The 9,955-nt window shown below is 50.8% G+C and overlaps 1 pseudogene; it reads right to left on the bottom strand.

The window, feature by feature from the left end:
• Window positions 1-4,377: 4,377 nt before the first annotated feature.
• Window positions 4,378-9,726, bottom strand: LOC144155041 (uncharacterized; annotated as a pseudogene).
• Between the last annotated feature and the right edge of the window lie 229 nt (window positions 9,727-9,955).

The raw sequence follows: 9,955 nt of genomic DNA on the forward strand, positions 1-9,955 counted from the left end.
GGAGATGGAACTAACACCATCTGCGGCAAAGGCAAGCTTCAGTGACCTATGTTAGTTCGAAAGAAGGTAGAAGAATTTTTTGCAACTACTCCAAAGTAGGTGTGCAAAGAGCTCAGTAGAACAAAATTGCCAAACATCTTGCGTGTTAAAGCACACAAGCAACTCAAAAGCTCCTAGCCTGGCTCATTTATTTACATTTCATTAAAATAATGTGTAACTCAGTGGTAAACCCGCACGCGCGATGCCTACAGAGCGTAGTCAAGGCAAAAGAGCAGCCGCGCCAAGCTCATGCCACCTAGAAAAAAGTTCAGGCCTGCTCACTGCCGCCGTGACGTCACGCGTGTTGACCGAGCCGCGCGGGCGGCGCGTCTCGTCGCCTACCGCGGAAACAAACGATGGCTGGGAGTTCCACATATGTGACCGCTTTATTTTGCGTTTTGTGCTGTAGTCAGCGCTGCTTTAAGGAAGCCACAACGCTTTAACGTCCGTTCTCACATATACATATAGGTGTGGCAAGAAAATCACGTCGGCCTCTGAAGTATAATGAAGAAAAATGAGTACGACGGACGTTGGATTTGCACATACATTTTACTAACATTTCATCTGTTGGCCCAGCCTTTGTCAAAGAAGTACACGCTTTTCGGTTTCCTTATACACCGACTATAAATAGTACAGTGTTGCGCACAATAATCACAAAGAGCATGAAAAAGTGAAATAGCGATAACGCCGGCAAAGTTGATCATAAGGCAAGTGATAGGTAATTGATCATTACGGACACATACTATACTCGCGACGATACAGATAGATGACGCATGACAACAAAAATCAATAGGGTTCAAAGCTAGGCTAGTTCATTATTGATCATCATGCCATATAGGTGAAGCAGAACCCTCTGAACGAGAAGACTTAAAGGGACACTGAAGTGAATTTGCCAAGCTCCCGGTTTTGCTTGCACTGCGTAGACTGGCTCAAATTACCACACTTTTCATCGTTTATCCAGTTGATAAGTCGTTAATTATTTTATAAAGCGGGAAAGAAGAAAAACTACCATGCGCGGTCTGTGGCGGCCGCAACAACTAAAGCTGTCACGTCGCGAGGAGATGGCACAGTGATAGGACGATGTCCGAGGTTAACATTCAAATAGTTTCGGTTTCGGTTCTGTAAAACAACATGTTTGACATCCGACGGCATCGTTGGATGGGCCTTCTCGATACCTCAGTAATCGCCGTACTGCCCTTCTGCCATATTGTCGGCTGTAAAATGCCTGAGATAAGCCGCCCAGGACGGCTTGGAATCGTAGAAATCACTAGCCGAGGCCTACGCAGTGGATGACGCCCTCCGCGTCAACGCTGACGCTCAAATATCATGCGCTTTTCCCTCATATTCGGAGCTTGCCTCACTCATGCCTGTATCGTAAAAAGCGTGTTTGCACCCGGCCAAGGGTGTGCTGATTCAGGCCTGTGCCCACTGCCCGCAAGCAGCAGCACGCTAACGAGAACTCGCTAGAGCGTCAGTGGCAGTCTGTGCGCGTTCTGCAAACTCGCTCGTGGAACAGTGAACGTTACGGCTCAAAAATGGTGAACTCAGTTTAGTAAACATCGGCCGAAAACGAAAAAATCGGTAGCATTTCGGCTGGCGTACCCGCAAATTTTCCCGCCATTTTTTCGCGGGGCTACCATGGTTGCCAGACCAGGACTGCCCTCTGTTGATTAGCTCGCATCATCCGTAAAGGCCGCAGATCTGTCAGCCCACTCTGGGTATACAAACCTCTGCGCGCTCGTGCGCGGGCTCGGGCTAGAGCCCGGGTTTTTTTTCCCGCTTCGTCCCCATGGTTGTCAGACCAGGACTTCCCTCCCCTTTACGGAATGCCTTTACGGGCCCCATATGTTTGTAGTACCTCCCATGAGGACGAAGCGAAAAAAAACAGGCTCGAGCCCGAGCCCACAGCGCGAGTGCGCAGGGGTCTGTATTCAGAGCGGGCTGACAGATCTGCGGCCTTTACGGATGATGCGAGCTAATCAACAGAGGGCAGTCCTGGTCTGGCAACCACGGTAGCCCCGCGAAAAAATGGCGGGAAAATTTGCGGGTACGCCAGCCGAAATGCTAAAAAAATCAACCGGCAAAAAAAACGATGCACCCTCAGGGATTCGAACTTGCGACTTGCAAAATGATAACCTAGAGCCTTAAACCACTCGGCCACAGGCCTTTTTTTTTTCTTTAATGCATGGAAATTTTAGAAAACTTCAAAAGACAAGACACTTAACATACAATATAAACACTAACAGACAGCAAAGGGCAAGGACATCAGTCGAACAAAGATCAAAACTCAGGCAAGCAAACGCACGCATCCAAAAGAGGCAGCCACTCTGGTGGATCACTCTGCGCAGCATAAACGCTCCGCACCAACGCCGCCTGTTCCCGAAAGATGCACTTGGTCGGCCTAGGGGGTTCCGCATGCCGATCAGTCATGCGGCACTTCCACAAGCTAAACAATCCTAGGACAACGAAAACGTCGTATGGCACCCGATTAACATCTTCAAATGGCAGGAAGCGAATGGTGTACGGGGTGATGTCAATGTCCTTTTTTTAGTGTCCGCTGCAAAACGTCCCAGAAGAACACAGCGTCCCGGCACAACGCAAAACAATGATCAATTGTCTCTGGTTGATTACAGAGGCGACAATTGTCCGACCAAGGAATACACATTCCTTTTTCGCGTAGCCATGTCTTGAACTGCGAGTGTGGAAGAATGAAGCTTGAAGAAAAATGTTTTTGATTTTGGCGGGATACACATGCTCATTACGCGTTTTAAAAGATTGCTTTTCTGGTGGCCTAAGTAAGGCTGGCGATAAACAGGCACCGGGAATAGACTTTCAATAAGGGTGTTCGTCATGCTCTGCCGAGCCTGGATATATAAGGTATATAATGTATAACCAGTTTACACTTTTATTTAGCCTTATCATTCTAAGTACTTTAGGTGACTATTTGTCGTATAGCGCCCGTGCAGTAAGCGTCCCCCAAACTTCCACAATATCTCACGTCTAGCAATTGCATTTCTTTGACGGAAAAGCGTTCCCAGATGTGCGGTCGTGCTGCTGACGGCTGTGCTTGCTCACCCAGCGCAAAAAAGTGCTTCCTACTCCCTAGTTTTGCGCTGTACAGTAAAAGTTTCAGTTGATTTTATTTTCTTAGTACCAATATTGACTTCGTTGACTCTTCTCCCGCCTTCAAGTGGCCTTAGATTTTCCTACTAGCGTAAAGTCAGCGAAGCGTCGCATGTGCCCTTGTGCAGCGCTTGTGTGAGGCGACCTTGACTCGACTTGGGCTAGATACAGTGTACAAACTAACAAAGTAAATAAAGGCGCATTCTTTCATTCACAAACATGCGGTGGCTCAGTTTCAATTGAGCGAGCAAATTGCGACGACCCGCCGGCAGCCGGTGGTCTAAACGCTGTGCCGAGTGACTCGATCGCAAGGTCGGCGAACCGTGCAGTAGCGCAGCCAATTGCAAGCTCGCCTCCTCGTGACTTCACACGAAAACGCCACAAAAAAAATGGGCGAGGGTGGAGAGAGGATGACAGCATTCTCGAATTGCTTTTTCTACTAAATAAATTCGCGTAAACGCGCTCAGAGTGGTCGAAACATGGCCTATGGACTCCGGACTACAATTTGCGCTAGTAATCCCGCAATGTTTACAAATCACTTCAGTGTCCCTTTAAGGGAACAAAGACAACACTCACTTGCTGCACTCGCAACTAATTTTATCATTAGCTAGTTTACTAAGCATTGCAATGCAAACCACTCTAGCGCAATATAATATAAACATTGAAATGTGGCAAACAGGTGGCATACAGTAACTACAGACACAAATTATTGGTTTGCTAAACAATATGTTGCAGACTATTCGAGAACAATATAATGGTGAAGATAATAATAAAGCCTCGCGCGACCGTGCAGGCAGAATGCAGGTGATACACACTTCTCAGTAACCGCCATGAATGGTGAGGGCTTTTATTGGTGTGTACGGTAAAATACCCTGTCGTGCAGACACTATGAACACTAGAGTAATAAAACGTAACTGCACGAGAAAAGAATAACTGAGAGTTTTTGAAAAAAAGCTGTGTTCTATACATTTGCAATGTCCAGAGAACGCATGAAAACTTCCTGTTCATTTTGAAAACTTCTGCAGTATCCTTTGCTGTGGCTGTTTTTTTTTTTTAGTTTTCAAAATATCCATCTTCATGTGAACGTAGTTTTTCAGAAGAGTGTTTGCTGCTGCCACAAGTATATTAGTCAGTACAGTGTCAGGGTGATGACCATTGCTACAGACATCGAAATCCTCACTTTCACACAGGTGCCTTGTGATAGACACGAGGAGCTCACCAGGAGCACACCAGGAACAAGTTGAAACTTGCCTTCACTTTTTCATCCTTATCACAAACGTCTGGACCCTTGAAACTTCTGACACTGTCTAGTGCGGTCTGCAGGCAGCGCAGATCGCCCAGTCTAGATGGGATGAGGAAATCTTTCCCAGGTAGTTTCGCCTTCCCCCAGAAAGCCGTAACCTCCATGTTCCTGCTGACAAACACAGATCTTTCAACTTCCGGTGGATCTTCGCCCTCTACATGAAGAAACAGAACAGCGTGTGCTGCTTGTACTGCTGTCCAGTAGCTGCAGAGGTCGACGCGTTGTAGTCGCGATACAAGGTCCTCGTATGACTGCAGCTTATTTTGGCGGTGCACTTCTTCGTGCGGAGAAATGGACTTTCGAATAGCTTCCTCCGGATGCGATGCTTCGCGACATTTCCTCTTTTCCTCGGGCTCCTCGCGCTCGTTGAGGAAATACAGAAAGATAGGTCGGCAGTCTACGGTGTGCAGTCACTCAAGTAAGCAGGGGAGGCGAATTGGGAAAGATTGTCGGCACTACGTCCGGAGTAAGCCGAGTGGCGCCCATGGCAGCTTCTACTTTCCTGTCGGTTCTAGGATCGGTGTACGTGGTGGTCGTCTTCAAGTACTCAGGCTTTAAATGGAACTCGCATACCTGCAAACCACTGACAAAAACAAAATGTATTATTAGAGGCTTTCTCCTTCATATCCCCCCATTTACTTGGCTAGAAAATACGGACATCTTAGCTCTGTACAGACATGCACATGTCAATGAAGTGCACCAGTATACATTTCAAGGAAATTTATTGATTACGGGGTTTAACGCACCGAAACTGCACAGCTAGGCGATGAGGCGCGCCGCAGTGGAGGGTTCCGGATCAATTTTGACCACCCATGGGAACCTTTAACGTGCGCCGAAGTCTCGTACACACTGGCTTTTTCGCTTTTCGCCTCCGTCAGAAAAGCGGCCACCGCGGCCGGGAATCGAACCCGCGTCATTGTGCTCAGCAGCACAACGCCTTAGACACTGAGCCACCCCGGCGGGTCATTTCAAGGAAACAAAGTAACGGAAGGGGCTAGAGTGATGGGCATGTAATTATAAAACTGCAAGAAAGTCGCGGGTGCAGCATCAAGAAATAAACAACATATATGAAGTCATGTCGTCACCGCACTCTCATATTTCTCAATTAAAAATCGGAGCTGTTACAGAAGGGCGTGGTGCCCTGCGGCAACGTAGAAATTTCAACTACAGCTCTCAAGATAATTGCATAGAAATCGAACACAATATAGAGAATACAAGAAAGTGTGCTCGGAGATATTTTTCAAATACTTACAACGAAACGTTGAGTGATAACGTGTGTACAAATAAAACAACACTCTCTTTGATGTAACTCGTTGTCCTTCCACAGACGTCTTCCTTTTCCTGCCTACCTTCGTTCTAACGACGCATATGACCCCTTCAAGAACATATGTACACATAGATGCCACGCTGCAGAACGGCAGGCTAGGAAGCGGGCATGCAGAAAGGTGAACTCGCCCACTCGGCCAGCGAAGTTCACGAGTTACTTCTAAACAAACGAACGACAACGCACCCGGCGAGAACGAGTGCCAGCCGTTTCCCGCAGGCGTTTTATTACTTGCATCATCGAAATTTCTCGACGGAGCACTGGAGAGCAAATAAATCTGAGAACAAACGGAAAATTCGAGCGTTGCGTGAACTTATAATGCGTCCCGGCGCTTCTAGAAAGAACATCACTTAAAACATGCGAGCCACCTTATAGCAATGGAGCAATTCCCATTATAACGTGAAGAGAGAACGACATCCGCGTCTTAGTGCATGGAATCTCAACGAACACTACTTTATTCTCTTCTTCTGCTCCCTCGGTCCCCTCGCGCGTCTCCCCGCGTGCCACCTCCTTTTCCTCTTCCCCTGCTGCCCGGGAGGTGTGCCGGTTCCCGCCAGGGAGATTCAACATATTCCCGCCCCCGCGCTGGGTGCATCGGCTTCCAACAGGTAAAGCCGCTGGACAGCACACCGGATCTCCTGGCCGCCTGGAAGCCGCAGTCGGAAATACCTGCTTGTTCCGTCTCTTCCCGGCAATGCCTCGATGATGCGCCCGATTTTCCACATAAGAGCGGGCACATTGTCGTCCTGCACGATGACAACGTCGCCAACTCGGAGCCGGGAGGGAACAGCTGGTAGAGCATCATGAGCAGAGCGAAGAAGCAGCGAGTACTCTTTTCTCAATCGCCTCCATAGCTCGCTGACCGATTCATCTCGTTCGTGGTCTCCAGGAGGTACTCGAAGCGCTGAACGAACTCCGGCAATACCACGTTGACCGGCTCGTCCGACGCCACCTCGCCCGTCAGCAGCGAGTTGAAGTACCGATCCCAGTCGATCTTCGGCTCCAGATTCTTGAGTTCGCTGATGGGCACCTTGTTGTACAGCTTGCTGATGTTGCGGCGCTCCTCGCGCGGTGTCGAATAGTTGGCGAGCATGATTTCGAAATGCAGGGCGTCCATGAGCTCCGTGCGAGCAGTCTCCTTGTCCGGCGCCCCGAGCAAGTGGGTGGCCTCGACCATGAGGCGCAGGTAGGCCTCGACGGCCGTGTCGTTGAGTCCACGGATCAGGTACGTGTGGTCGGGCAGCTCCCGCGACGTCTGGTCCAGGTCGATGACGTAGCGCGTGTTGTTGCGGAAGTCCGGGATGACGGACAGGTTGAGCAGGATGTCGTGGCTGTAGCCGAAGTTGCGGTACTGGATGAGGGCGTCGAGCCAGTGGAAGCGGGAAGCGTCCCACGAGGCGCCCTCGACCACGGGCCAGCCGCCCAGGACGGTCAGCACGGCCTTGAGGGGCCCCTCGCCCAGGGAGTAGATGCGCAGAGTATGTTCCCTGGACGACCCAACCAAAAACTGTCTCCACAGCGCACATGTTGTCCCCTAAACGTTTGATACGTCCTGTGACCAGCTTCCAGTAATTGTCAGAGCCCACTAAGACGCTAATAGTAGGACTCTGATCCTTCCCATCTTGAGGCTCGTCCGCGATGATCAAGTTTTGGTTACGGAGTATGGAAACTAGAGCAGGTTCCATGGGCGAACTCCTTACAGTGCATACCTCCGGAACCTCCAGAGTGTCGAGGGTCACTTCTTTCGACTCGAGACGACCAGTCAGCGTGACGCTCACTTTCCGGCAGCTGTACCGACGCGAACGCTGACAGTCGCCGAACGTGAATACCGTAAGGTCTTCAACGCCGGTGGATGCAAGCTCTAGCTTGTTCGCCAAGTCACTGCGCACAAACGTTCGCTGGCTGCCGGTGTCAAAAAGAAGGCGGACCAGGACACGGCCACCATTGCTACATGCCCATACCGTCGCGGTTTGTAGCAATACAGACGACGTGAAATTGCCACTAGCAGAAGCAGCCGTGACCGGCTCTTCTTGTAGAGTCGCCATTTGCCGATTCCTGCTCCCAAAAGGTGCTGGTGGTACGGAGTCCCCTGAGTTGGGTCGCGTCCACACGTCGCAGAGAACCGACAAGTGGCGTCGCGCACAATGGCGACACCAAAGCCACGTGGGAAGGCAGCAGCTGCGTGCGAAGTGTCCTGGCTTGCCGCATCTGAAGCAACAACGCTTCCTTCCAAGTCTTCGTCGCTTCTCTTCTCCCGGCAGCTTAGCTTGGCAATCCTCGGTTCCGTGATCTGGCGCTTCGCAGAGTGGACATGATCGCGGCTCTGACAACGATGAGCCGGTAGCCAAAGCCAGGGCGGACGGAAGCTTAGGAAAGACGTTATCGCGCGCTTGCCGCTCCACCGATGTCGCGTTCGAAGCGACTCTTTTCTGCGTCACCGTGCTTTCCTCCCTGCTCTCCACCTGAATCTGCAGGAACCGCAGTACTCGTTTGACCTCGTCGCCTCGTGACCTTGGGGTGGTGGAGTCATCGGCTGCAGCCTCCTTCATGCGTTGCCTGTATAGCACTGCCAGATCCTCAGGCAGTGCGCGCATGAGGACGCGATGGAGGATTACTGCGTACTCCGATGCAGGAACTCCCAGGCTCTCGAGGCAACTTGTCCTAAACAGGATCTGTTCATATAGGTCACGAAGCCGCGAGACCTGCGCCGAGCTTTTGATGGGGGCAATGGCGAGGAGGCTATCAATGTGGTCATCCACGAGAACATCCGTTCGGCCAAAACGATCTGTCAGCACCTTGATCGCGACCTCGTAATTGCTTTCGGTCAGACGTATCCACTCAACTGCCCTCTTGGCGTCCCCGCTCAGGTACGTCTTCAAATACTTAAATTTTTCTATATTAGGCAGTTCCGGATGGCTGTGAATAGTGGCCTGGAAGTGCTCCCAAAAACCTTGCCACTCACGAAGCACGCCGGAGAAGACAGGAATCTGAAGCTTCGGCAAGGCAACCCTCTGAGTAGAAGAGCGGAAGCTGCCGTTAGCCGCGGCTTCCTGGTCGAGTTCGCCGTTAATGCCAACAGAAGTGCCACGTGATTGGTCGCTCGGTGGGAACACACCTGGCTGGCCGACGTCTGTAGGTGTGACACTCTTGGTCTTCAGCATGAACCGAAGCTTGGTAATCGCGTGGCGAATTTTGTCGTGGTACTCTAATGCACCTGCTATCTCGTCTTCGTACTCCTGATCGTCAAGAAGTTCATCAATCTTCGCGTCCAGCTCGCTCAAGACGGCATCCTTTTCCTCGAGGTCTTCGATGGCTGCTTGTAAGTCTGAGGCGTCCGAATCGGTATCTTGTAGGAGCTCATTTGCCGAAGCCAAAAGACGTGTAGCGGCACCGCGAAAAACACCCCGACGACGGCGCAACTTCTCCATAGTCAGCGCAGACGGATGTCGGTCTTCTCCCGGGTTTCGGCACCAGAAATTATATAACGTGAAGAGAGAACGACATCCGCGTCTTAGTGCATGGAATCCCAACGAACACTACTTTATTCTCTTCTTCTGCTCCCTCGGTCCCCTCGCGCGTCTCCCCGCGTGCCACCTCCTCTTCCTCTTCCCCTGTTGCCCGGGAGGTGTGCCGGTTCCCGCCAGGGAGATTCAACACCCATCACAACAAAGCGGCAAAGCCAAAGCGAATGGTTCAAAACAGAAATGAACACACGCGGCAATATCAATAGCGTGAACATAAAGCACGAATTACTCAACAGCAACTAATGAAAACGTATACATGCCTTTGGATTGCGGAGAGAACGAATATCGACGTCATCTCGACGAACGGCACGCTCCCATAACACTCTGCGGGCGTCCTTGGGTAACGAGAACACTCGAACTTTTGGTCCGGTGTCGTAGTTCCCGCGACAATTCGGCACGCAGCATCGCCCCATTACGATAGTTTGCGGGCGAACATTCGGTTAACGACCAAGCACATCATCATCACGCAGCTGTTCGCATATTCAGAAAAACACCTCTTCTCAGGTCGCCAGAAACACCACAACACCGTAACAAAAAACAAGACACCAACACACCGCGTCAACGGCTCGCCAGGCTTAGCACGCCGGCCAACTCGAACGGCGCGGCACAGCCACTCGACGGAAGCCGAAGGTCAGAACTGGG

This window comes from Haemaphysalis longicornis, unplaced genomic scaffold, assembly GCF_048455015.1.
Source record: "Haemaphysalis longicornis isolate Haplotype H1 unplaced genomic scaffold, Haemaphysalis longicornis Haplotype H1 scaffold_1, whole genome shotgun sequence".
Classification (NCBI taxonomy): Eukaryota; Metazoa; Arthropoda; class Arachnida; order Ixodida; family Ixodidae; genus Haemaphysalis; species Haemaphysalis longicornis.